General features: G+C 46.0%; 1 protein-coding gene and 1 long non-coding RNA gene across 2 annotated transcripts in view; both read left to right on the plus strand.

The window, feature by feature from the left end:
- The window catches only part of ZNRF1 (zinc and ring finger 1), a 102,228-nt gene that overhangs the window by 43,653 nt on the left and 31,380 nt on the right, over positions 1-27,195 (plus strand). The gene's annotated exons all lie outside the window — the stretch shown is intronic.
- LOC125916434 (uncharacterized) lies at positions 10,829-26,907 on the plus strand. The gene is made up of 2 exons (XR_007455906.1): positions 10,829-19,635; positions 26,693-26,907. It is a non-coding gene; the product is annotated as an uncharacterized LOC125916434 (long non-coding RNA).

Below are 27,195 nucleotides of genomic sequence, written 5' to 3' on the forward strand. Positions count from 1 at the left end.
TAATTTTTTACATAACTGGGGCTTGGAGAAGGGATGGGGTGATGGAGCCGTGTAGGGAGGGTAGTGATGTTGTCTGAAGTCACAAGTGTCTTGTTGCTTAATCTTTCAGCTCTTTAGGGGGTCAGTACGTCAGCATGTCAGCATTTGAAATGTGTCAAAAGTGTTTGCTTTTCAATGTGATCGAGCCCCAGCAAAGTTTCTACCTTTTATAAGATGAGAAGGATCATGGTTCCCTCCCCTGCTGAGGTTGTAGTTTGAAGGATTTATGACTTTTTAACATTTTCTCTTTTTAGACAGGATCTTATTGTCAACAACAGATAGAAACTGTGGGTCCAGAGCATGTTTTCTCCTGTTTCTCATGAACTTTACCAGCAAATGATGGTTTAGGAGCTCTCAAAGCTGGGAGAACTCCATTTGGACAAACCCAGGCTTGGGTATGGTGGGTGTGAAACACTCATTTAAAAAAAAAAAAAAACTTCTCTATAATTTTCAGTTTGCAAATTTGCTGCTGCCCCAATGTAACTATAGAAAACATGTTTTTTTCTCCTTGTGACCCACTTGACCTACATTTTCCCCCCCAAAATTATCTATTGATCTCCCTCCTCCTATCTCATGTAATGCCAAGAATACTGTCCCAAGGAGGAAGAGAAGTTGTCTTTAGGCATAAATGGTTCAGAAATATCAGTTAACATTTTTGGTAATTGATTAACTTCCTTTAGTTTTAGAATTAGAAGGTAAAGGTTTCTGTGGTTGAGAAACCTTTACGGACTTTGGTTTTCCTTCTCTCCAGTAAGTGGTTAGACTACGTTAGTAGTTCTTAACTAGGGAAATGTTTCAGAATTGTCTGAAGAACTTCGGTTTAACTTTCTACTTTGAAATAATTATGGATGCTCTGGAAGTTGTGAGAATAATAGAGTGGCTTGTAGCTTTGTGCCGTTTCCCCCAGTGGTACATCTTCCATAACTTAATGAGGAAACTGACATTGGTACCCTTGGCACAGTCCACAGACCTTATTCACATCTCACCAGTTTGACATGCACCCATTTGTACATTAGGCAGTTTTTGCAGTTTTATCACATGTGTGAGTTGGAGTATCGACCACCACAGTCAAGATAGAGCGTTCCATCTCTGCAGAGATCCCTAGCGCTCTCTTCTGTGATCACGCCAATCCCCCTTCCCCCATTCCTAACCCCTGGCAGCCACTGAGCTGTTCTCCATCTTTATAAATTCATAGTTTTGTTTATGTTGTATAAATGGGATCATACAGTATGTCACCTTCAGGATTAGCTTTTTTTACTTAGCGTAATTCCCTTTCTGTGTTGTTGTGCGTATCAGTAGCTCCTCCCTTTTTTGGGGAAGGTTAAGTATATTTTATGATATGGATGGACCATAGTTTATTTAAGCCACTTGAAGAACTTTAAAAAATACTAATCTGCTGGGGCACCTGGGTGGCTTGGTTGGTTGAGCGTCCAACTTCGGCTCAGGTCGTGATCTTGCAGTTCATGAGTTTAAGCCCCGCATCGGGCCCGCTGCTATCAATGCAGAGCCCGCCTCGGCTCCTTTGTCCCCGTCTCTCTTGGCACCTCCCCTGCTCGTGCTCTCTTTCTCTCTCAAAAATAAAATAAAAAACAGTAAACAAAATTCTTACAAAAATACCCACCTGCTGGTACACCGTACTACCACTTCCACCACTGCCCATCTCAAATATATCTTTTGCTATGCTTGTTTCGTCATCATATGCCTATTCATCTATCCTCTCTTCTATCCATCATCCATCAATCTGATGTTTTGATACATTTCGAAGTAAATTGCAGACATCCCTATACTTCCCTCTAAATATTAAGTAACCTCTACACCCAATGTGGGACTTGAGATCAGGAGTCACATGCCTTTCTGACTGAGCCAGCCAGGCGCCCTTGTAATTTCTCTTGATGTAAAATTTACATACGATGAAATGCACACATTTTGAGAATGTGTTCACTGAGTTTTGGCAAATGCACATACAAGCACATTTCAAACTCCTATCGAAATAGAAAAGTTACATCACCCTACCAACCTCAGATTGTGGGTCAGTAGACTTACAGTAGACTGGCAGCCCAAGCATGAGCCCAAGCAAAAGGTCCCTAATTTTGATGAGACCGAGTATGACGCATGTCTTTCTAAAGAACCCCTGGTGACGTGATAGACCTTCTTCAGGCCCAAAGACTTGCTTAAGGTGAGGCTAGGTCTTCTCATCTCAGGGGTGAGTGACATCCTTACTCCTGCAAAGCCACCTCCATCCTCGAGGAAACAGGTCCACCGGAGACAGTAAAATGAGATAACGGTGCAGCAGACACAATGTGACCACCACATAAACTCTACAATCAACATTTTCCTGTATTTGCTTGATCACAAATCATTCATCAGTGCAATCCTTCACCAACCTATCTTCTAAACTGTTTCGATGCCTTTCCCCAAATGCAGTGTTAAGCTCTGCATGATCTCCTCTGTGATTCTGCTCCTTTGCAGCACAAGCTTAGAGAACTAAAACAGAGCTGGTAGCCCATGTGAAAATGAAGAGAATCTAAGCTTGCAGATGTGAGAAGCATTTTCGTTTGCTGCCATTGGGGAGATGACGTGTGTATTCCCCAGGCTAGCTAGACATCCTGTGACTTGGCTCCGTGAGGCGTCTGTACTGGAAGCGAAGGAGGAACCTCCCGAGGAAGTGGACTCTTTCTTAAAGTCCTGGCTAGGTAGGCTGACTGCCTTCCTGAAGCCCTATTTATAGATCCCAGAGGAAATCTAGGGGATTTTATCTCACTTCCCACCCTACCTTATAAAATTAGTTCAGGTGGGTGGTTAGAATCCTAATGTTAAACAGCAATTATCTAAATATACATGTAAGGTAGGAACAGAGGGTCAGAAAAGAATTATATTCTCCAACTTGAGGACTCCAGCTGACAAGATAAAAACTACAGTGCCCAATATCTGCAGCCGTCAAGGGTTGAGTGTGAGCCTAGAGGTTTCCTTCTCTTTGCATCCGTAATTCCTATCATAGGTGTGCCTCATGCTGCAAAACACGATTCGTGTATTAAATAAGCAAATTTGACTCATCTAAATAGTTTTCTTCATAAGCTCAGATTATGTCTTTTCAGTCTACGCTTTGGTATGACACTTCACATTGTCGAGAAAATCTTGACAGGAAAAGAATCTGTAGGGTATTTCCGGTTGGCCTGAGCTCCCTACGCCTCTGCTGTAGTGGCCGTGGGCTTATTTGGTTCATCCTGGTGGCTCAGATTCTTCTGTTACATTCCCTGTGGTGGTCAGCGTCTTTCCAAGCTCAGGTCAAAACTTTGCTTCTCATTGAATTATGTGTCTCTTCCTTCGGTGTATAGGTTCGCTTCCGTTTTACTGTATTTAAAAAATTTTTAAATTTTTTTTAATATTTATTTTTTGAGAGAGTGCAAGAGAGTGAGCGGGGGGAGGGGCAGAGAGAAAGGGTGACAGAGGACCTGAAGCGGGCTCAGTGCTGTCAGTGCAGAGCTGGACATGGGGCTCAAACTCACGAACCATGAGATCATGACCTGAGCTGAGGTCGGACACTCAACTGACTGAGCCACCCAGATGCCCCTATTTCATTTTATTTTATTTTATTTTTCAAGATTTTTTTTTTTAAGTAATCTCTACATCCAATAGTGTAGTGTAGAGTAATCTCTATACCCAGGCTCGAAGTCACAACCCTGAGATCCAGAGTTGCACACTCTTCTGACTAAGCCAGCCAGGTGCCCCAGGTTTGCTTCTATTTTAAGCTATTTCTTCCTTCCTTGTTGACAGTTCACTCTGTATGCCCCCGTGTACCCAGCAGGGCCCCTTAGTTTCCTTTAGTTTTGTAGTTCCCATGGAAATGAAAGAAGCCCGTGTGGAAAATAATCAGCCTGATGTGTGTACTTGAGCAGCATAAGGTCTCTCTGTACGCTTGTGTTCCAGAGCCCTGGCTGTTCTGCCTGCCTTGCTGATCTCTCCGGGTCAGAGGACAAGCTAGGCACAGACTGAGGTCTAAGAGCCGGGACAGAATCCCCATCAGGCCTGGGTGAGAGGGAAGAGTGGGGAGGGGGTTAAGGGGTGGAGACAGCCACAGGGGAGATCACTGTGGGCTTTTGAGGCCACACACTGGGTGTTCAGTCTTGACTCTGGTATGTCTAATTAAGGGTCTAGAATCATTGCTTTTTTACTTTAAGAACCGCCTTAATAACTTCACAGTCAATAATACGGGTGCGCCGTGCTTCCCTGACCGGCTCCTCCGTCTGAGTGCTGTGATGGCACCACTGTACTGCTCTGAGATTTCTCTCCTGATCTCAGTTCCCCTGGGAGGCTGACTTTACCCGTTCATGTGGAGTATCACCTCTCCTGGAGCGTGAGACCTGCTCCCTGGGGATGGTGCCTTGGCTCTGACTGCCCCCGTCGGTTGGAGGATCTTAGCCTCTCCTTGTCTCTCACACCTGGCCTTTCATACTGGTCAGGTCCAAACAAGAGGATCCGACTCTCTTCCTGGTCTGTTCCCTTGTGTAGCTCTCTTGTTTTAGAGTAGTAATTGAAGGAGCAGGGTGTCTGGATGAACCTGTTCCTGTGATCTTATCAGCTTCCCAGGGCAAATGCAGAAAGAAGGCCTTTGTAATCGGCAGAGTGGGTGGGCCAACACTCTCATTTGTAGAGGGATGGCTTTCCTCTCCCAACAAGCAGGGCCCGGCATCATCCCCTGCCGCATCGATGCAGGAGAGAATTGAGAAGTGTAGGAGCGTTGTTTGGGCTTTTCCCCCTGCTCCCATGTTACTGTTTTCTAAAGGAATTATTTCTCTGGTTTAGATAAAGTGGTGGCGCTAGCTAACTAGAATCGAGAACCACTCCTCCTTTGTTTTTCCAGTCCCCCGCTCCACCAGGATTTTGAATTTCACCCTTCTTGTGCAGAAGCAGGGTCCTGATTTAAGGTCCTAGCATCTCTTGTTGGGAAGAACTTGGTCCCCGGCCCTTCGTGTGGTACTGGCCCCGGAACAGGTCTTCTCGGAAAGCCTGTGGGCTTGACGACGGGCACCGCTTGGCTCTCCGGGAGAGAGAGCTTTCCTGTGCCCATAGAGCCGGAGATATTTGGACACACCAGCTACCCTCTGGAGCAAGAAACCCCTTCTTGCTGGTCTGTGGAATGTCACTTCTGCTGGAAACGCGTAAGAACGCAATGCCCATTGATCTCGTCAAGTGAGCCTGGTGGCCAAAGACTTTGATTTTACAGAAGAAAAAGCAGCATAAAGTCTTATGGGGGGAATTATTGCCATTCCAAGTGAAATGAGTTTTCCCTGGGAAAGTCAGCCTCGTCTCTCACTGGGCATATCCTTGAAGGACTAAGGGTGTCTCTTGCGTCACAAGCTCTGAAGAAAACAAGTGATGTTCCTGCTCCGGTATTTCCTCAATAAAGACATTTGCTAGTCCATGACCCAAAGCTGTCCCTGAGCTGCTCAGAATTTAGATCCATTCCTTTGCTGAGCTGGCAGGTTATATTTATATATAATCGGGACTGTTTGCTAGTAGAGAAAATTCTGAAGGCTGCAGTCATTTTAGCTCTTAAATCTGATGATTATTTCTGTAGGTTCCCTTCCCCATATCACTTTAGAAGCCTTCTTTTAGGGACACTGGGATGGCTCGGTCAGTTGAGTGCCAAGCTCTTGACTTCAGCTCAGGTCATGATCCCAGGTTGTAGGATAGAGCCTGCATTGGGTGCTGCGCTGAGCGTGGAACCTGCTTGGGATTCTCTCTCAGTGCCTGGGTGGCTCAGTCAAGCATCTGATTCTTGATTTTTGGCTCTGGTCCTCATCTCACAGTTGATGAGTTCGAGCCCTGCGTCAGGCTGGCAGCGCAGAGCCTACTTGGGATTCTCTCCCTCCTTCTCTCTCTTTTTCCCCCCTCCTGTGCTTGCTCTTTCTCCTTCTCTCAAAAATAAATAAACTTAAAAAAAAAAAAAAAGATTCTCCCTCTGCCCCTCATGTACTCTCTTTCTCTAAAACAAACAGAGTCTTTTTTTTCCAATGTCTAGTTTAAAATTTAAGGATCCATAAGATGAATTGAAATCAGGGGCACCCAGGTGGCCTAGTCAGTTAAGCATCCAACTCTTGGTTTCAGCTTGGGTCATGATCTCACAGTTTGTGGATTTGAGCCCAGCGTCGGGCTCTGTGCTGACAGCTCAGAGCTTGCTTGGGATCCTCTCTCTCCCTCTCTCTCTGCCCTTCCTCTGCTCTCACGCTCTCTGGCACCTTCTCTCTCTCAAAATAAATGAACTTAAAAAAAAAAAGATGAACTGCAATCTTCCTCTTCAGAGGTCAGGGCTTAAGGAGGTTGACTGAAAGGATCATCTCCTTCCACAGATCCCAGTGGACATTTTAGTTCACATTCCCATCAGCCAGTGCTGGCCAGAAACCCCATAAAATAAAGTATTGGGCTGAGAAGTCCCTCTTTTTTCAGTGATGGTCATGTGTTCCAGTGGCTGTGGCCAGAACAGGTTTCAGAGTCTGGTACATAGTTCCATCTGAGGTTGGTGTTTACCTTTCTTGGTTAAATAGTAAATCTGGCACTGGCACTCTACGAATGGGAACTGGATACTCATACAAAGACTTGAAGATCTTGAAGTTCACACATCGTGTGCAGGAGCACAAACTACCGTGGACTTACCTCATGGAAGAGACTTAAAAAAAAATTTTTTTTTAATGTTTATTTACTTTTGAGAGACAGAGAGAGTGTGAGCAGGGGAGGGGCAGAGAGAGAGGAAAACACAGAATCCGAAGCAGGCTCCAGGCTCTGAACTGACAGCACAGAGCTCTACGTGGGGCTCGAACTCACAAACCGAACCGTGAGGTCATGATCTGGGCTGAAGTCCGACACTTAACCAACTGAGCCACCCAGGCGCCCCTCATAGAAGAGACTTTTAATGCCACCAGGTTCAACCACCTTCCGTGGGAATCCCCTTGGCAAGCAGCTAGAAAACCTAAGAGTTCTCTGCCTCTGGCCATTTTTATTGCCAGAAAGGCAAGACGAACAGGATTGCAGTGTGTGGACGTCCTTCATTCCCTAAAGTTAACCGAAGTGAAAATGAGCCAGTGTTACCTGGCTTACTGCTTTGAGAATCTGTTGATGTCCTTCATTTGTTCTGAGGTAAGATTTCCCAGCAGGCCTGTTTTGGGAATGTCACTCCAGTGAGTGTGTAAACTGTTCAGTCTTTGAAGGGCAGGTGAGCATCCCGTGGACTAAGCTTGCTCGTCGAGCGAGCTGGTAAAGGTGACATTTGGCTCCCTGCAAGACCCTGACTCTGTTTAAACTTCTCGGTTTTCTCAGGAGAACTTGGATCCCCTGACGCATTCAGCCTTGTAGCATTTCCCAGTTCTGTTTCTTGGGTTGTTGGAATTCAAGATTTAGGGTTTTTATTCTGAGTCATGTGGTTGTATTTCCTTTCAGATTTGTTCAGAATCTCCTGGGGTTTTGCCTCGGTCAGAATCCGATGGCTTCTTTGAAAACTTCCACCCTGCCAGCCTCCTCCTCCGTTTGCCTGCTCCTTTGACTCCTATGTAACTCAAATGCTCATTTTGTGCTTATTCATGCCAAGAGGATTTCTGGTCTCAACGAATTTACTGAGGTTGTCCCAGTACAAATATAGATGGCGACAGGGTTTCGTTTTCTTGTTTGCTCAGCAGAAATCACTGGGTTTGATTAACACCTGGAGCATTTTTTAAATGACTTAATTTGGTCCTGAATTGAGAGGGGCTCCAAGAGGACGAGCTCCTTCAGCCCCAAGACTAAAAAGCCCTCCCTTAGCCACGAGGCTGGCTGGGTCAGGACAGCAGGATGACCAGATTTCTGCTGTTGTTTCTTGCACTTTCTCTGAGTCTCTATCACTTAAAATAATGTTTGTTTATTTATTTTTGAGAAAGAGGGAGCACGGGTGAGGGAGGGGAAGAGAGAGAGAGAGAGAGAGAGAGAGAGAGAGAATCCCAAGCAGGCTCTGAACTTTCAGCACAATCTCGCTCAACTGTGAGACTCAATCTCTCAAACTGTGAGATCATGACCTGAGCTGAAATCAGAAGTTGGACACTTAACTGATTGAGCCACCCAGGCGCCCCTCTACCATTTTTGAACCCTCTAGTTCTAGTTCCAGAGTCAGAGGTCTTAGGACATATGAGTGGAAATAGCTTTACAGGAGAGAATGCTGACTTCATAAACCAACAGAGAATTCATCATCCCTGGCCTCTGGATTGTCCCCAGCAACTGCTTTGCCGGGAAGTCAGTGGAGTGAGTTCTATAGGTCTGCCTGGGGAACTGCTTTTTTCACTGTGAGCTGTGTGTGGAAAGGGCAGGGACCAGTGCACACTGTAAACCCCCGTTAACAAATGTGGGGGCTGAGAGAGAAGCCTGGATTATATCCAACTGGTCCTATAAATAGCTGGCCTTCCCCCTTTCCTCTTCTTTCTCTGCAGGGGTGCAGATAGAATAGTAGCCTGTCCTGTTAGGTGGGCCACTCTCATCAGTGGTGTGCCGGTTTTTCCTTTTTGGCTCCCAGTCCAAGGATGGTTTCCCCATACCTGCTGGCTCAGCACCACTGCAGGCAGCAGGAACTGAAGGGAAGAAGAGTGGCCAAGGCCTCACAGAAGAGTGCAAGGAGTGGTTACAGATGGGGACAGCTTGCAGGGGAATTGGAGCCTTCCTGGACAATAGGGATCCCAACCCTTCATAGTGGACTTGGGCAGAAGGTACGCAGCAGACCTCATCACGTTGCTTTGAAAAGACATGTTTATATTGAGTTTGGTAACTTGATGAGAGCTTAGCAGCAGCTAGTGCTTCCTGCTTGCCTCTGGTACAGCTTTGGGTCTTTGGTTCCAGGAGAATTGTTCCACGTGGTCCCTTTCCCCTTCTCCTTTAAATAAATCAAGTCTCACCACCCAAAAGATGCACTAGGCTCTCTGCACATCTTAGTTAAGAGTTTTTGACCGCGTTGGCTTTTTCTTGTTCTGGCTCTGTGCTGCTGCCATCCCAAGGGCTGCTTCATGCTAAGCTTTTCATATTTGAATGTGAATAACTGGCTACTGGCCTTGATCTCCAGCTGCCTGAGCATTTGGGAGCTGTGAAGGGAGCCCTCACAGTGTCCTAGACCTGTCTGCTGTAGGCAGAGCCTGCTATCAGAACGGCTTCCAGATTAGATTACAGGACTCATTATAGACACTTTGCAGTCACCCTTCCTGTTTCTTGGTGTCAAATATCTGTGGAATTTGAAAAAAGAACAGCATAATAAATCAAGATCAAGCATGATAAATCTCTGATACTGTGAAGGTATCAGAGAAAACTATAGTCTTTTTATTTTTGTTTGTGGTGAACTGACTTAGTTGGGCTCGGAACCAGTCTCTGCCATCAAAAGAAGCCCATCTGTTGAAGTTTGTTCTTAGGTCTTATTTGATCCTTCTGTTTTTAGATGTGAGCAGAGGAAGATTTGGAGCCAACGGTTTCAGTGTTTTACTCTACCTGTAATGATTAGGAGTTGCAGAAATCAATTTAAAAAGTGGACTAAAGGGGCGCCTGGGTGGCTCAGTTAGTTAAGTGTCTGACTTCAGCTCAGGACATGATCTCACTGTTTGTGAGTTCGAGCTCCATGTCGGGCCCTGTGCTGACAGCTCAGACCTGTTTCGGATTCTGTGTCTCCCTCTCTCTCTGTCCCTCCACCACTTGTGCTCTGTCTCTCTCTGTTTCTGAAAATAAGTAAACACTAAAAAAAATAAAAAGTGGACTAAAGGTGTTAGGCTATTAGATTTAACCGCTCCCCTCTCTCTCTCAGCCATCTTTTTGTTTCATTTGACTCTAGGAAGTCATGTTGTTTATGTTCCTGTATCTTTTCCACCCCCCCCTCCGCCCCCACGATTCCTTTGCACTTACCAACTCTAGAGGAGCAGATAGAGAGTTGGGACAGGGTTATATGACCAGACCTCTGGTGTCATTATATTATTTGTGATTATTTGTGGAAAACCCAGAAGCACTTGAACATGTCATTGCTGAACCAGGTGATGGGCAGTTTTCTAACCTGGGTGGTCCTACCCTGGGTGGCAGGACTGGGGGGATAAATCCCTTCCACACACGTGAGCACCAGAGCCTTGAGGTCCTCCCAAGCACACCGGTCTCAAAAGAGAGTTTAGGAGTCCAGAAACCTGGGTTGTAACATTGGCTGCACCCTTGATTTGGGGGAAGACTTCTGAGGTTATATCTTCATTTCTCCCCCGTGCTGCGAGGGTACTGCATTTCTTAACTGCAGGAGGGGAAGCCAACAAAGTGAGGCAAGACGATCTCCGTAAGACTGCCTGGTGGTGACTTCCCTTCAGGGGACGTGATAAATGCAGACCGTGTAAGTGGAGCTCTGGTATTCTGCCGGCAGATTTTCTGATGGCTTGGTCGGGAGTGACCAAAGAGGAAGACATGAGAAGTAGGCTCCCTGTGTCCCAGTGTGACTTCCATCCCACCAGGTTTCCTGACACGGTTCATCGTTTTGCCACCAGCTCGGTTTAAAGTGTTAATTTGTGGGGGCGCCTGGGTGGCGCAGTCGGTTAAGCGGCCGACTTCAGCCAGGTCACGATCTCGCGGTCCGTGAGTTCGAGCCCCGCGTCGGGCTCTGGGCTGATGGCTCGGAGCCTGGAGCCTGTTTCCGATTCTGTGTCTCCCTCTCTCTCTCTGCCCCTCCCCCGTTCATGCTCTGTCTCTCTCTGTCCCAAAAATAAATTTAAAAAAGTTGAAAAAAAAAATTAAAATAAATAAATAAATAAATAAAAAATAAAGTGTTAATTTGTGGAATCAGCTTTGTAACAGCTTCTGACCTGGCTGAGGCCTTCTAATGAAAACTGGCCTCTAGACGTAGTAGTTCCCGCAACTACTACCCGAGAGGTTCCCGTGCCCGAGAGCCTGGCGGCTGTGACCGCGAAGAACGTTGGTTTATAGCATATTTCCCTCCAGTTAATCTGTGAAAGAAACTTAAAATCAGGTTATACTTTGGACTTGACAGAGTATCAGTGTTCTCGCTGTTATGCTGCTTAGAAGGATCTAAGCAAATGGCTGTTCAGTGACTTCAAAAGAATCGAGACAGTTTGAAGAACTTGCTTTGACAGACCTGTTATATCTCATTTATAATAACACGCTTAGAGCCGTGTTTGTCTAAGAGCACCTCACACGGAGGCAGTACTGCGTGGATGCTCCACTGGAAACGCCGGCAGGCACAGCCCTGGGAGTTTAGGGCGCCAGACGCGACACCTCCTGTCTCTTCAGAAATGGCATCTCTTAGTCACGTGGGAAATACTATTCCTTTCGTAAAATCTCTCGAGGCTTCTGAAGAGCTGGAGAGGTTTCTGTGGACAGTGGCTCAAGGTCAGTGCTTTGACCTTTTCCTGAGGTTCAGAGTTGCTCAAGTGAGATGAATCCTTTGCCAGAAAGAGCTAAGAGTGAGTGCAAATATGGAATACGTCTTTACCTTTTTGCCGCAGCTTTGGCCACATGCACCTGAGTTCACTTTGCCACTCAAGTTCATAGCGGTGGGTGTGTAACAGGGTCACCCAGGAGCTGGGGTGTTCCAGTGTCGCTCCTTCAGGTCGCTGTAAGTGGCGGAGGCTTAGTGGGGGTGGGGATGGGGTGCTGCACGAGGGTCCAAGGAGAGGCATCGAGGGGCGTCTTCTGAAGTTTAACAGTCAATGTGAATAACAAACATCCCCTTACCTTTTCTCATAGAGGCTTTAAAAAGCCAGGCGTATTAATTCTGAAAATATTTTAGACTATTTATCATGTGTGAGGCTTCCCAAGTCCTTTTGTTGGACCTGGGAACAGTACTGCCTTTCTTTAGGGGCAGAAGAGCCCCGGGTCTTCCCTGAACTGAAGGGGACCCTCGGTAGGGGAGAAAACCACGGTGATCCCTAACTTTAAATCCATAAGGCTTAAAATTAGCAGGAATCTCAGAGATATAAGCCAGTCTCCTCGCTTTATAAGGGAAAAAATGGGCACTCAGAAATGCTAAGTTTGTCCAGGTTAGAGACAGACCCTTGATAAGAATGCTTATACTTTTAGCTGCCTGCTTACTCCTTTTTCTACCACCCCACCCCCACCATCCCACCCCACATCTTCCCGCCCATACCACACCGCCCACACCACACCGGTCGCAAGCTGGACACTCTGGAGTGCCTTCAGGAAGGTGGGGAAGGGTGCCTCCAGCCTGTGCATTCCCGGAGGCCAGGGGTAGATTCCAGCCTAGATTGGGGTGGGTGTAGATAGCCAGGCTCCACCTGCTTTGACATTTTACCTTATCCCCCTTCGTCTCTGACCCTCTGCCGCAACCCCCCCCCCCCGCCCCCACCACTGCCCTGCCAGGTTCAGCATTTGCCCTGGATAGGTGTTCGTGTTATGTAGCTTTGAAAAAATATATGGTGGCCTTCATTTGCGTGTTTTAAATTTTAGCCCGAAGACTTTGATTTCATTTTGGGAAAGTATTTGAATTAATTAATGAATGAAGATCATGCACTATTGGTTTTGAGAGTGGATAATGAAGTTTGTGAAGTCACCCTGTGAGCTCTGAGGTTCTGCGGCTGTCACAGGGGTGAGTGCTTGTGAACACCTTGTCCCCCTGCCACTCTGCTCATGTGGTAAGGGCAAGACAGTTCTTACCAGACAGAATCAGAACGAGAACGGAGAAGACTCCAGGCACAAAGCTGTTGCCACTTTTGTCTTCGGTAATAAAGGGGGGGACAAGTGGCCTTTTGAGTTGGCTGTGACCTCCCTGTGTGTCTGCCTCCCTCAGGCCAGGTGAGACTAGACAGGTGGGAGTTGTCTCCCAGCTCATAATCTTTGCTACAGCACAGGGTCCATTCCTCATTATTGTCACAGCTCTTCCTGTGGATTTCTAGATCACCCAATGGAGGAGAGGGATATTACTCCTGGAAACATCTCTCCTACCTTGAGGCTTGCATTAGTTCAGCTTTGAGAGAAGGGCCTGATTTTGTACTTACTTACATTTATTTTTAACGTTTATTTATTTTTGAGGGACAGAGCATGAGCAGGGGAGGGGCAGAGAAACAGGGAGACACAGACTCCGAAGCAGATGCCAGGCTCTGAGCTGTCAGCACATGGGCTCAAACCCATGAACTGGGAGATCATGACCCGAGCTGAAGTCGGACGCTTAGCTGACTGAGCCACCCAGGCGCCCCATAGAAGGGCCTGATTTTAAATCAAAATTCAGTTGCTGTGTCCTTGATTGAAAAGGAAGAACAAGTCACTTTGGTTTGCTTGGTTTTATTCCTTCTTCCCTCCCCACCTCACTTCCCCATCTGGTTCTTCATATTATCCTGAGGTCTGTCTGTCTGGGTTGTGCTCGAAGCTCTGATCACTAAAGAGCTGTCTGACCTTCACCTCCCTGGGCCTCATTTTCCTCATATGGGAAGTAGGAATAATAATGGTGCATAGCAAGGAAGTTCCAGAGATTAAATGCAGCGATGCGAGCAAGGCGCCCAGAACTTGTTCCTGGCCCTTCAAAGCAGCTCTGAAGATGGGAGCTACCGTTCTCATTTTTTTCTTCCTCTTCCTCCTCTTCCCACTGTCCCAGGTGGATGGAAAAGCTAAATGAGCAGCAAACTGAAAGTTGCTGTAGCAAGAGAATTGAGATTCTTTTCTGGCTGCTCTTGGCTATCCTTGCAGTATTTGGCATGAGTGTGTCTTGTATTGGTGAGAGCCAAAGGGGCTTTTCAGAAAGACCTGTTGCCCGGCCCTGCCCTTGGCTCATTGTGCGTCCTCCCCAGCCTCACATGTGCCATCCTGTGTCCATCACAGGGCCCAGCAAAGGGCAATGTGGAACACCAGTAGCTGGTATGCTGGGTTCAGACCCGGTGGTACCGGAATGCTGTGTTCAGTTAATTCAGACCGATGAGACTGCTTTTCACAGGGGCACGGAGGATACTTCTCGCCTTACCTTCTGTGAGAGATGGGCTTTGTTCCTGTGTTCCTTCCTCAGTAGCTTTCGTGCCTTCAAATAAGGAAAGGGTGGGGGAGCCTGAGTGACTCAGTCAGTTAAACAGCCGACTCTTGGTTTCGGCTCAGGTCATGATCTTGCAGTCGTGGAATCGGGCTCTGCACTAACAGTGCAGAGCCTGCTTGGGATTCTTTCTCCCTCTCTCTTTCTCTGCCCGTCCCGGCTTGTGCGTGCATGTTATCTCCTTCCCCCCTCCCTCTCTCCCTCCCCCTTCCTCGCCCTCCCTCTCCCTCCCTCCCTCCTTCTCCCTCTTTCAAAATGGATTAATAAAACTTAAAAGAAAATAAGGAAAAGGAGAATGTGCTTCCTTGGAGTGAGAAACTATAGCAATCCCATTGTTTTGCTGATTATAGTATTACACAAGCTAAATGCAGGCAGGCCGAGCTGGAAAGGGAGAAGCGGAAAGCAAAATGATAAGAAAGCAGGGATGGGGGGGGGGGGCTCTTCACTGCTCATCCCAGCACAGTTGTCCAGCCAAAGAGGTGCCGGCTGCTCCTGCAGCTGGGGCTGTGGGGCAGCTCCCTTGCGGGGATGGCCCCAGAGTACCACCATCTGCTGCAAACTCTATCAGGGTTTTTTCGGCCAAAATCACCGTTCGGACCCAGACTGTTGGTCGTGCCTTCTTGCTAAGTAGCAGGAATCTCTTTTGCAGAGATCTGGGGTTAATTATGGTGGGGGTCAGGAGGTAGGAGAACTTAACAAAACTTTGTCTTTTTTTGATTCTTGTAATTGTGAAAGTAATTGGAGTGCATTATCACAAAATCAACACAGAGTGTTTAAAGGAAAAGATTGTGTCCCTTCTCCTATTCCAATCTCCCCGTCTATGGGTAACTAGGTGGCCACTGTGACACATGGGTGTGTCTGTGCTGATGCCATTGTGTGTGGGTTTCTTTGTTTTCTAAGGGTTTCACATTCTACATATTATGCTGCAACTTTTTTAAAAAAAATTCAATTTGTGGAGAAGTTAGTATACAAAAGTTTTACCTTTTTATTTTGGCAGTCTGATAGTCCATCATATGGACGTTCCACAGATTATCAGCCAGACCTCTATTAGCCTTGAAAATAAGGGGATAGTTTGAAAGTCTGGTTAACAAGCCACTTGCCTCTTCCCCTCCATTGGATGAATCCCCTTTCCCAGCCCTTTAGCATTTGGGTGGGGGATTGTCTCCATAAAAACTGAGCAGGAGTTTGTAGACTTGGTCAGGCACTGAGACAGGAGGATCAGACAAGAGGATCAGACAGGAGTCTGTACTGTACCATGAGGCTCCAAACTTCCTTTCCTGTTCTATTTTGGAATTCCAGGGGTAGAGGCAAGAGTTTAGAGGATCTTTCTTTGAAGAAACTGAGCTACTACAGAGGAAAGACCTATAGATACTAACATTTGGTCACCAATGAAAAATCTCTCTAGCACCTCTGTTACCAAATTCCAAATAAAATATCAGCTAACCACTCTCATAGTATATTGAGAACATACATATCACAAACAAATACTATTTTTGCCCAAAATGCAAGGATGGTTCAACATCAGAAAACCTGTTTTATCAATAGACCAAAAGAGGGAACACATGATTTCACTTGATACAGAAAAAGAATTAGGTCATTCAGTCCATTTTATGTTTTAAATTCTCACTAAATAATGATAAAAGGAACTTTCTCAATTTGACAAAAGTTATATAACAAAAATCTGTAGCAAACATTATATCCAATGGAAAAAACTTTCTTTAACTTAATAATGGAGATCCTGATCAACAGGTTAAGGAAAGAAAAAGAAATTAAATGTAAGAATTGGAAGGGAAGAGATAACCCTTTTTGTTTTCCTCATGATGTTATCAGATATAAGATGAATCTATAATATCAGATTGTATTTCCCAATGTCTGCATTAACTGACTAGAAATTTAAGAAATAATAACAGAACAAACCATAAAGTGTCTGGTATTTAACTGAAGCCATTTGTAGACTCTCTACTGGAGATCTAAATAAAAGGAAAGATGTTCTGTAATCTTGCATGAGATCCAATATTATAAAGATGATAATCTTTCCTTCTGATTGATTTATAAATTCAGTGCTATTCCAGTAACTATGGAGTAATAGATTACCCCAAAACTGATGAGCTTAAACAACAGTAATCATTCTCACTATTTTGTGAACCAGTAATTTGCACCTCTGCACATGACTAGTTGAGGCAGATACGAAGATCACTCTACATAGAAGGGAAAGGAACATAGACCCCATCTGTCGATTGAGGGATGTTAATATCACATTGTAGAAAGAGTGTGTGGGGTGAGATATATATTGGCACAACTATCTTTGGAAAATATAGTCTGCCACAAGTGCAGTTCTCCTTGGGACTCTAACTGGATTTTTTTTTAAATCTTTTATTGATAAATGCATTTGAAGTAACAAAGTCAACTTTTAGAAAAAAGAGAAAAGGGGGACTTTTACGCCAGATATTATGAGCTATCGAACTATAGTACTAAAAGCAGTTATAGTGTCTATGCAAGAATAGGTAAAACAGACAAAAATGGAATGAAGATCTCAAAGATAGACCCATGTATCAGTGGGACCATAATTTGGTATAAAGGGGCACCGTGAATCTGTGAGGAAAGGGTGGATTGCACATTAGATAGTGTTAGGATAATTGACTTACTAGATGGAAATACATAAACCGGATCTCCACATAATGTCACATAAAATTCTAGAGGAATTAAAAGACCTAAATGAGAGTGGTAACACCGCAAAATTAATACAGGTCCACCTTTTCTTATACACAAATCTGAAACCCAGAAAACTCTGAAAACTGGAAGCTCTTTCATAACCCACATGGCAGCAAAACTTAGTTGAGATTAGGCTGTTTATTTGTAATCATTTATTTATCCTGCTTGTGTGAACATCACAGATTTCATTGCAGTTTTTTAAAAAACTTATAAAACTTGCAAATATTCAGAAAAATTAAAATGATATCACAGTGGACACCCACATATCTAGTACCTGAACTCAACACTTAGCATTTTTGCTGTATTTGCTTTATCTATATATGTGTGTATATATATATATAGATTTTTCTGTTCTTTCTTTCTTTCTTTCTTTCTTTCTTTCTTTCTTCCTGCTGAACCATTTGAAATAAGTTGCAAACATTGTGAAACTTTACATACTACTTACTACTACATATAGGTAGTATAAGAGAAAGGACATTGAGAAAGGACAAGAGAAAGGACATGCCCAAGAGAAAGGACATTTTCCTACAGAATCACCATATAATTGTCACACTTTTAAAACTTAACAGCAATTCCATAATATCAATACCCAATCCATATTCAGACTTCCCCCATTTATCCCCAGAATGTTTTTCCCCCACTCAATAAATGTTTATTGAGCATTGGAACATTATTTATTGTTCATTGAACAGTGTGTAGTGAACATTATTGAACATCTGCTATTATAAATCACTATGGAAAATACAAAAATAAATTTAAAAAACTAAATAAACTAGGCATGTTCACTATCCTCAGGAACAATCTAGTGTGGGAGATACAAACATACACATAATATACACATACACATACACAAAATATCATGCAAGGCAGACTGCAGATAAAACTCTGTAAGACATAGGGTCATTGATTCCTTCTGGAAGGGGGTTCCTCCCACTGTAGCATGTTGGGAGAACTGCCAACTCCCTGGTCCTAACCCAGATCCCCCTCTGCTCAATCTTCAGATTCAAATTTGAAGGATATTTGGTTTCAGACCAAAAATATATTTGTCAGCTGTCTTTACTGAACTAAGATTTTTAGTCAAGGTTCATGCATTACATTTGGTGGTTGGTCTGTTTCTTTAATTTCTCTTGATTCACAGCTCTGTGTGTGCATGTGTGTGATACTGACATCTTATAAAGACCAGAACCAACTGACTTACAGAATGTCCCTCATTCTGGGTTTGTCTGATTGTTTCCTTGTGGTATCATTTACTCTGTCTATACTTTCCCTGGTATTTCTTTATAAACTGGAAGCTGGGTCTAAAGGCTTGATTGATTTCAGCTTAAACATTTTGGTGAAGAATGTAGGTGTTCTTGCTGCATACTTTGTATTGTATCACATAAGGAGATAGGTACTGAATGTCAGGTTTTTCTACCATTACAGTTCTGTTAAGTTTGATCATATGGTACGATCGTGACCGCCAAGGCTTCCCCTGGTGAAGGTATACTTTTTCCCTTTGCAGTGAGCAACTTACTACCAGGGCTATTGTGACTTGCAGGTGTCCTCTTCTCTGGCAACAGAATGATTTTATCATTCTAATGATAAAATTTAATGGTTTTCATATCTATTGATGATCCTTGCCTGAATCAATTATTTCTTTGGTGGGTCACTTCAAAACTGTAATTATGTGGGGCTGTCCCAGACGTTAATAGAGGCATTGCATAACATCACCTTTCTTAAGTCTGGAACAGTCTCAATTCCAAAACTCCCAGGCCCCAAGGTTTGCAGATGTGGGATTATAAAGAAGTAGGAGGAAAAGTAGAATGTCTTTGTGTCACAGGAACAAGGAAGAACTTTTTCAAGCACAAAAAGGCAAAAACGTAGTTGGTATTTAAAGCCTCCATACTCAGAAGGGAGAAGATGTAGAAAGAGAATAGTAGAGGGTCAGGACTGAGCCGTGGGCATCAACTATTATCCTGGGGTTGGGAGGAAGAGGAGAAAACAAAACAGGAGACAGAAGGAGCCACTAGCAGGGTGAGAGGAAAGCCGAAAGAGTGCAGCACGGAAGCCAAGTAAAGAGAGCACGTCAGAGAGGAGCGCTGGCCTGGCCTGTGCCCCTGGGAGAGCCCGTGCAGATGAGGACCCAAAAGCGACTCGTAGGTTTGGTGGCACCAGGCCAGCGGTGCCCTTGATGAGCCATTTTGACGGAGTGGTGAAGGCAGAAGTCTCATGGAGGTGGGTGTGGGGTGAGAGGGAAGAGGCATTAACAAGTATGGACAACCTTTTGGAGGAGTTTGGATGCAAAATGATGAAAAAAAAAAATGAGAGATAGCTGTCAGGGGAAGCTGAGTCAAGAGAAGGCATTTTTCCAAAATTGCTGAAATCCCAGCATATTTGTTTGCTGATGGGAATGATTCAGTAAAGAGCAAAAAAGTAAAACAGCCACATTCCGAAAATCATGATCCACGTTTCACGAGCACACCTGTAAAGCGGGGTGTGCACGTAAAGTACATTAAAGGGTACCTCCTGGAGCAGAAGGTCTGCAGGGAGGCGAATGGAATGACTTGAGGGCGAAAGGAAACGAGATGGGCCTTGCACAGGCCCGTGGGCCATGAACTGTGGGCTGTGTTAAATCGGCTTGGCAACCAGAGGGCAGGAACAAAGATCAGCAAAGAGCAGCGTGATGTCTCTGACCTGTTGCAGTGACACCACCAGTCAGCCAGCCCCCCACCCACAGACATGTGAGGTGACAATTAGGTCACTTGTAAAGTCTCACAATGCTCCCTTTCCCTGGAAACTGCCGATGGATGCCCTCCATCCTAAGGAGGGAGCAAACCGAGAAAGAGGAAAACCTGGAATCCCGGGAAGGGGATCTAGCAAAGGAGGAGATGGTAAGATGGTGATGTCCTTCTAGGATGTAGACGACACTGTTATCAATACCTCCGGGAGTTCAGCTGGGGACTTTTTACTTACTTGTAGCCTTGTACCCTTTTGTAGTAGGTAGAAGTTGTGTTGTAAGGTATCTGTGTCTTAACCAAGCAGTTTTACTATGTGAGACTTACCCAAAGGATGATACTGGACACGGTGCCCAAGATACTCAGTTGCTGTCGTGATGTAGTGTTGTTTCTAATACTGAAAAACTGGGGACTGCCTAAATGTCTATCTGTCGGAAATTAGCTAGAGAAATTATATCTCCGTACCACGTAACCATTTCTTAAAAGAGATGAGGGAAGTTGTATTATTTCCATGTAAAGAAAATATATTTAAAATGAAAAAGCAGGGGTGCATGGGTGGCTCAGTCGGTGAAGCAGCCGACTCTTGATCTTGGCTCAGGTCATGATCTCAAGGTCGTGAGATCAAGCTCTGAGTCAGGCTCTGGGTGGGGAGCCTGCTTAGGATTCTCTCTCCCTCTCCCTCTGACCCCTCCCTCACTCTTGAACATGGGCTTTTCTCTGTTTCCTTCTTTCTCTCAAAAAAAAACAAAAAAAACAGATTTCAGGGTGCTTCCTGGCTCAGTCAGTAAAACCTGTGACTCTTGATCTTGGGATCATGAGTTCAAGTCCCACTTTGGGCATGGAGTCTGCTTTAAAACAAAGCAGATTTCAAAATCCTGGAGATGGCATGATATTAAAAAAAAATGAAAATATAAATATCCAGAAATATATTTTACAAATAAAAATCTATTGATCTACCTTGGGGAAGAAAAGTATCACGTGAAACAGGTCTCAAAGTTTGGAGCCGAGTGCCCGCGTTCCTCAAGAGCACATTGCCCTGGGAAAGCCTTGGACTGGAAGAGCATGGCAGTTAGAACTAGCGAACGTCTTATAATGTGCTTACGTGACTGGGGGGCATCCCCACACGGTGCGCCATCCCCAGTGAAGGTACCTTGCCTGGCCGAGGTCCCCGTGTGTGTGGGGAGCAGCCCGCGGGGCGGCCGCGCTGGTGCAGCAAACCCCTTCCTCGGGAGGCTGCGCCGAGCTCTACTCCACACCTGCCGTTCCTTTTTCACAGATTGTCTCCTTGGTTGCTTTTGCCTTTTAAAGCCAAGCTCGAACATCGGTCGGTCCAAAAAGTGAAAGACCCAGTGACCTGGTTTTGGAGCGTGACCTCTGGAGGCAGAGCGCCCCAGGTGCGTGCAAGGGCTTCCAACACCAGCTGCCACCGTTGAGTGAGTGAGTGAGCGAGTGAGTGAGTGAGTGGGCGAGTGAGTGAGTGGTTCTGGGTCCGGAGTCTGTGCAGCAAACTTCCACGTCCCCGGCCAGCCATCGTGCCTCCCCCTGGGGCACGGAGTGTAATCTCCCTAATCCAAGTTTGAAATGTGGCCCTGGTGGCCGGGGCTGGAGAACACACTTCCCTTGTCGCCCTGCGTCCATTTCCTTCCTGGTGTGAGCCTCTTTTCTGTCTGCCAAATGGACCCGAGGCTGCCTCACCAAGTTATTTTGGATGCACTCAAAAATGCGAGGGTCCACTCCCACCTCCCCAGTTCCATTCAGCACAGGGACGGAACCGAGCCGACGCCTGAGGAGAGCCAGTGGGGCCGAAGAAAGTGAGAAAAGGGGTACTTCCTGCCGCTCGTTAGCCAGAGAGGTGAACGGCGTTGTCTTACCATCTGAGTGAAGGTTAGCCAAAGTCAAGACGTAGCCCTTTAGCAACACCACTTTCCAGCTAAGAGAAACAAGAACAAAAGGAAAGAAAGTAAGAAGAGTCGCTCTGCAGATAGATATCTACAGTTTGGGAACTTCATTTTTTTGTTTTGGTTGGGTTTTTTGCTTGGGATCTCAGCGTACGTACTGTAAATATTATTCCTAGCTGTGCCCTTCTACTTCCAGTATCCGTGGTATTTGCGCTCATGTTTAAGTGTGGTTTTTTAAATATTATGTTCCCTCAGGGCCCAGGCGGGGATCCTCAAACGTTCTCCTAGAGTGGGCTTATCTGTTCCCGTGGCTTTTTTTTTTTTTTTTTTTTTTTTTTTTTCTGTTTTAAGTTGATTCTACCCTCATGAACATCCCCAGTCCACCTCTTCCCTCTGGGCCTCAGCTCCCACACCAGACACGCCAGCTGTCTCCACGTGAATGTCTCTCAGAGTCCTCAAGACTTGGTGTGTTCAAAACTGCCCGTCATCTTCATCCCCACCCCCTTCCCATAACCCGTCCTCTTCCTAGGATTCATACCTTCATAAAAACCACTGTTTACCCACTTCCTGATGCCAGAAACTTGAGCGTCATTGTTAACTACTCCTGCGCCCATTCCTCTAACTTCTAAGATAACAAACCCCAGAGTATGAACCCCTTAGAGATCTTTGTAATCCATACGCTTTTCTCCCGGGGTTGGGCACGGTATATAAGAGGAAGCGGAAAATTTTAGTAATCAAGATAATAATTGTTCAGGGTCGCGTTGACCAGATGTCCCTCCTGGATTCTGAGTCTGCCAGATGGCCCATTGGGCAGCCAGTCCGGAGGCCCCAGTGGCATAGGGACCTTAATGTTTGCCAGGGGTTGGCAGGGCAGTGGGGTAGCCTGGCCCACACCTGCTTTTCTCCATTCACACCACTTTGGGCCTGAGTGACTGCAGCAACCCCCTAATTGCTCTGCAGGCTTTCAGACCAACCCAGTCCATTTACTGCACTGTGACCAGAGTAGTGTTTCTAAAATGTTCTAAAATCCAGAGTTTCTGGATAGTTTGTAGTATTTCCGGAATGAGGCACCTAAGTTCTCTGTGTGCCTCACAAGGCCCTATCAGATCTGATCCCTATCTCCCTCTTAGCTCTCACATTTTTTTTTTTTTTTGCCATTCTACCTGTCAACATTTTTTTAAAAATGAAACTTTTTAAAAATTACAGTTTAATGTACATATAGAAAAGTGCTTATATTACATTTTAAGTGTGCATTTTGATGAATTTTCACAAACTGAGCAACTCCGTAACCAGCATCCCAGGAGACCGCTCATGCCCCTTTCCAGTCACTGCCCCTCTAGCAGGTGACAGCCATCCTGACTTGTAAAACGTGGATTTGTCTTATAATTGTGCTTTAATTAGATAGAATCAGAAACCATATGCTCTTATGTCTGTTTCCTTCCTCAACAGTATGTTTATGAGACGCGTCCGTATTGTTAGGTGCATATTCACACACCTTCCATTTGCTTTGCTGCAGTAGTTTTCCATTATACGAATACACTACTTTTTTTATGTGTCCGTTTGCTCTTACCCTCAAGCTGTGTAACAAAATAGCCCCAAACTAGAAGGTGTAAAATAACCGTTATGCTCACAGATTCTGTGGCTCTGGTATTTGCTTGGGGACAGCAGGAGCAGCTTGCCTCTGCCTCCTGATATCTGGGGCTTCGGCTGGAAAACCGGCTGGCTGGGTGCTGTGTCTTGATGGTCTGTTCACTCACATGTCTGGCTCTGGCTGAGACCTCAGTTAGGGCTCTCAGCCAGAACGCTGATGCGTGAGGCCTCGATGTTTGGCCTGTGCTTCCTCGCAGCATGGCAGCTGGGTTCCAGGGGGAGGGTCCTGAGACACAGCGAGGTGGCAGCTGAGTCTCTCGTATGACAGCCTCATGCATCATAGCATCTCTACTCGACCCACTTGGTCAGAACAGTCACAAACCCGTCCAGGTTTATGGGAAGAGAAAAGATTCCAGAGCTTGGTGAAGACCGGCAAGGTTCTGGAAGTTTATGTGGGACTGGGAATACTCCTAAGGCCATTTTTGGAAAATACAGTCTGCTACTCCATGCGACTGGTGATGGATTTTTACCTCTTTGATCCAGCCACACTGATAATTTTTTTAGTTCTTTGAGAGAACAGTCCTCAGGCCTTCTGCTCGCCCAACCTAGCTGCCTGGCTGCCTCCTACTTACCCTTTAGTCTCAGCTGAACCGTTCCTGCTTACCAGAAACCTCTCTGACGTCACTGCCTCCTCAGCCCCAAGCCTCAAGATCTCAGGGAGGGCTCTGCTGCCAGTTGCATTTGGCACGTTGTCCTGTCCCTGTCCTAGCAGTGATGATGAGGTGGTCCCCCTGCCTGCATACCCATACATATGCAGCCCCCATCAGAGTTTAAGCTTCATGAAGGAGTGCTTTCTGCCTTGTATGCCAATCAGTGACTGGCACTTATATGCCAATCAGTGCCTGGCACTTATATGCCAATCAGTGCCTGGCACTTAGCAGTTGTGGGTTGAGAGCCTCCCATCAGCCCCCTTCTTTTTCTGGTAAGAAATGTAACCAGAGCTGTGACATGAGTCATCCAGCCGGAAGTAGGTGCCTCTGGGACCGGCACTCCCAGGTCCACACTCTGAGGAGAGGCGTTGCAGCGGATGGGCCTCCTTTTGAGCCACCCCCACACCTTCACCTCTGAAAGGCAGGGGCTAAAGTGACAAAGCCCAAGTGCTGCCATTCGTCATACCCTTCCCACGTGCAGACGGCGAAGACAAGTGAGGCCTCCTCTCCCGTCCCGAGCCCTGGACCATTTGTCAATCAGCTAGCTAGTTGGGTGAAAGATACTGTTAGAGAAATTGGGGCCAGCCTGCTTTTCACAAGTATTGATGGTTTGCTGGGTTCTGTTAATAGCGCTTTTTTTTTCCTTTCTTTCTTTCTTTTTTTTTTTTTTTTGTGTGGCTCCCTCTGGGGCAGAGGTTGAGTTAATACTGTTGCTCAGTTTGTGGCATTTTATCATTGGTCTGGGCAAGGCCGTTCTCTTGGTTTTATTCATCTGTACATTGATTTACTCCCTTTTACTCCTAGTCTTCGTCCCCCTCCACAGCCAGCCATGCACACGTTTACTCTCTTATTGGTGTATCGTGAGTTGTTACTTTATGTGCATACATGTAGTTTTCATTTTTGTTTTTGTGTTGGATTTTAGTTAATCATGTGCATCTGCTTTTTAAGTGAAAATGCGTTGTTTCTTTGTTTGAATTTGGCGCTGTGTTCATATCTGTCCTGTGCGTATGTTCCGTCCACTGCTGATGCCTGCTGCATGCTGCCTCATAGTGTCCATGCTCGGCACGGTTCTTATCCATCTATCGTCGGGGCTGCCCGAAGTCCACTGCTACCCGACTGGATGCTATAGCGAACATCCTGTGCTGTCTTCTGACTGGCCTCTGGGAGACACCCAGAGGTGGCCTGGGAAACATACCCCAGTGGTGGGGTAGACCAGTGAACTTTCTAGGATTATTTCTTCTGAGGACTCCGAAGAGACGATTGTGTTTCATTTCTCTCTTGTCTCCTAAATGCTAGAAAGATAGGTTGCTTAGACCACCCAGCTTTTAGCCTAGCTCTGCAGTCTCCCGGCGACACCACCCAGAGACAAAGGTTGGGGTTTTATTCTCTTGTGGGACAGTTTGAAGTCTGAGTTTCTTCACTTGAATTGTTCAAAATCCCATTGCTCCTTTTGTGTCCATGTGTACAATAAGCCGCGGCTGCCGAGTTCTATCCTGATACCCTGTTGTCCGTGACTGTTTCTAGAGTCCTGTATGGAGGCAGCTCCATACGGGTATAGTGCCAAGAGGCCAGTCAGTGGAGTCAGGCAGGCACAAGCACACATTTGCCTTCCCCATGTGTGTGCTCGCCCCGTCCATGAGCTGGGGTGACGTCCATGAGCTGGTGTGCTCGCCCCGTCCATGAGCTATGGGGACCCACATGCAAGCACATAGCACAGAGCCTGTCCAGGGGCAATTCCCACTCTCCCTTCTTGGCTCCCCTCTTATGAGACATGAAACCCCCTGGTAAGAGTGTTGAAAGAGCACTGTGTCTAATGGGTGTTGATCTGTATTAAAATATTTGTTACCACATTGTGAATTATTTATAGATGGACTTATGTCTGGAATTTGTTTCCAAAGAATCCGGGTGCCTGGAGGAGTGGGTTGGGGTAGAGAGCAGGTGACTGTATAATTTATTGTCTAGTCCCAGGCATGTTTGAGACTGAAGAGGGGCTCTTAATTACACCAGGACAAGCTTAAACTGAGATTGTCTAGGCAAACCAAGACCTGGATACCCTAAGAGAAAATGAGACAGAATTGACCCTGAGTTGATCATTGTTGAAACTAAGTGATGAGTACCTGGAAGCCCATTATTTTCTATTTTTTGTTTGTCTGAAAAATTTCCATAATAAAGAGGGTTGGGGTTTTTTTTTTTTACATTTTTAAATGTTTTATTTATTTTTGAGAGAGAGAGAGAGAGAGAGTGAGCGAGCGAGCAGGAGAGAGGCAGAGAGAGAGAGGGAGACACAGAATCTGAAGCAGGCTCCGGGCTCTGAGCTGTCAGCACAGAGCCCGACGCGGGGCTCAAACTTACAGACTGAGAGATCATGACCTGAGCCGACGTCGGATGCTTAACTGACTAAGCCACCCAGGTGCCCCCATTTTTTTTTTTAAGGAAATCTATCTATTAGCTAAAGCATTCCGAAGTCCTCACTTTCCGGGAAATGGTTATGGGGACCCTAGGCAGTCCCTGCAGGGGGCAGAAAGGTCACCGCTCTTCCACCTGCAGGCACTTCCTCGCGGGGAGGAGGAGGTAGCGAGGTCCTGCCTGCTCTCATTGGTAGGAGAAATGAGAAACCAGAGGGGGTTCAGCTCAACATAACTTGGTTTAGCACGGGGGCAGGGCTGACCTCTTTCTGGCCCCCAGGACTTTCAAGCCCTGCCCAGGTGGCAGCCCGAGCGGAGCCGTCCACATCCGCTGCACACCACACTCGCGGTAGCAAGGGTGCCTGCGCTCTGTGCACCCGCACATGTGATTACTATCAACACCCTGTGTCAGAACCACAAGTTGGGCAGGAAGCAGCGTGACCGCAGTGGGTTTTTAACTAACATTCGGTCTCACAAACACTTCACCATCCTACTTAACTCTCACTGTGGTATGGCAGTTGGTGGAGCCCTGAGTGGTGGAAGGTAGCCTCCGCTGGGAATGGACTCAAACAACAGTGTAACATACTCTTAATTTGTTATCTCTTTCCAGTTGTACAGCTGGGCCTCTTTCACACAGTTCCATGAAGTGTGATATTCATTCATCCAGCAGATATTTTCAAGAGTCTGTCATATGCCATGGTCTGGGAACACAGCAGGAAAAGAAAAAGACTCTGCCTTCAAGGAGCTTATATTGTAATGGGGGTGACAGATAGCCGGCGCAGCGGTGGTGAATGCTAAGAAGAAAATACAACACATTGGTCTGGGGAGGGTGGACCGAGATTGGTGTCTGTTAGAGGGGTTGTCGAAGGAGGTGAGAGGGAACTAGCAGATGTCAGAGGAAAGGGCATCATAGGGGACCAAAAAGCAAGTGTAACAACGTGGTGGGGGCAGGTGGAGGAGGGTCACCTTTCTCAAATGCTGCTGATTGTTGGAGAATTGACTTTAGGATAGCACCATGGAGAGGTCCTTGGTAATCTTGGTAATGGCAGTTTTGGGGGTTGGGCCAGTTCAAAAGGAATGGAAGGAGAGGAAGTGAAGAAGGCGATCGCAGAT

Source organism: Panthera uncia (assembly GCF_023721935.1).
Source record: "Panthera uncia isolate 11264 chromosome E2 unlocalized genomic scaffold, Puncia_PCG_1.0 HiC_scaffold_20, whole genome shotgun sequence".
NCBI lineage: Eukaryota > Metazoa > Chordata > Mammalia > Carnivora > Felidae > Panthera > Panthera uncia.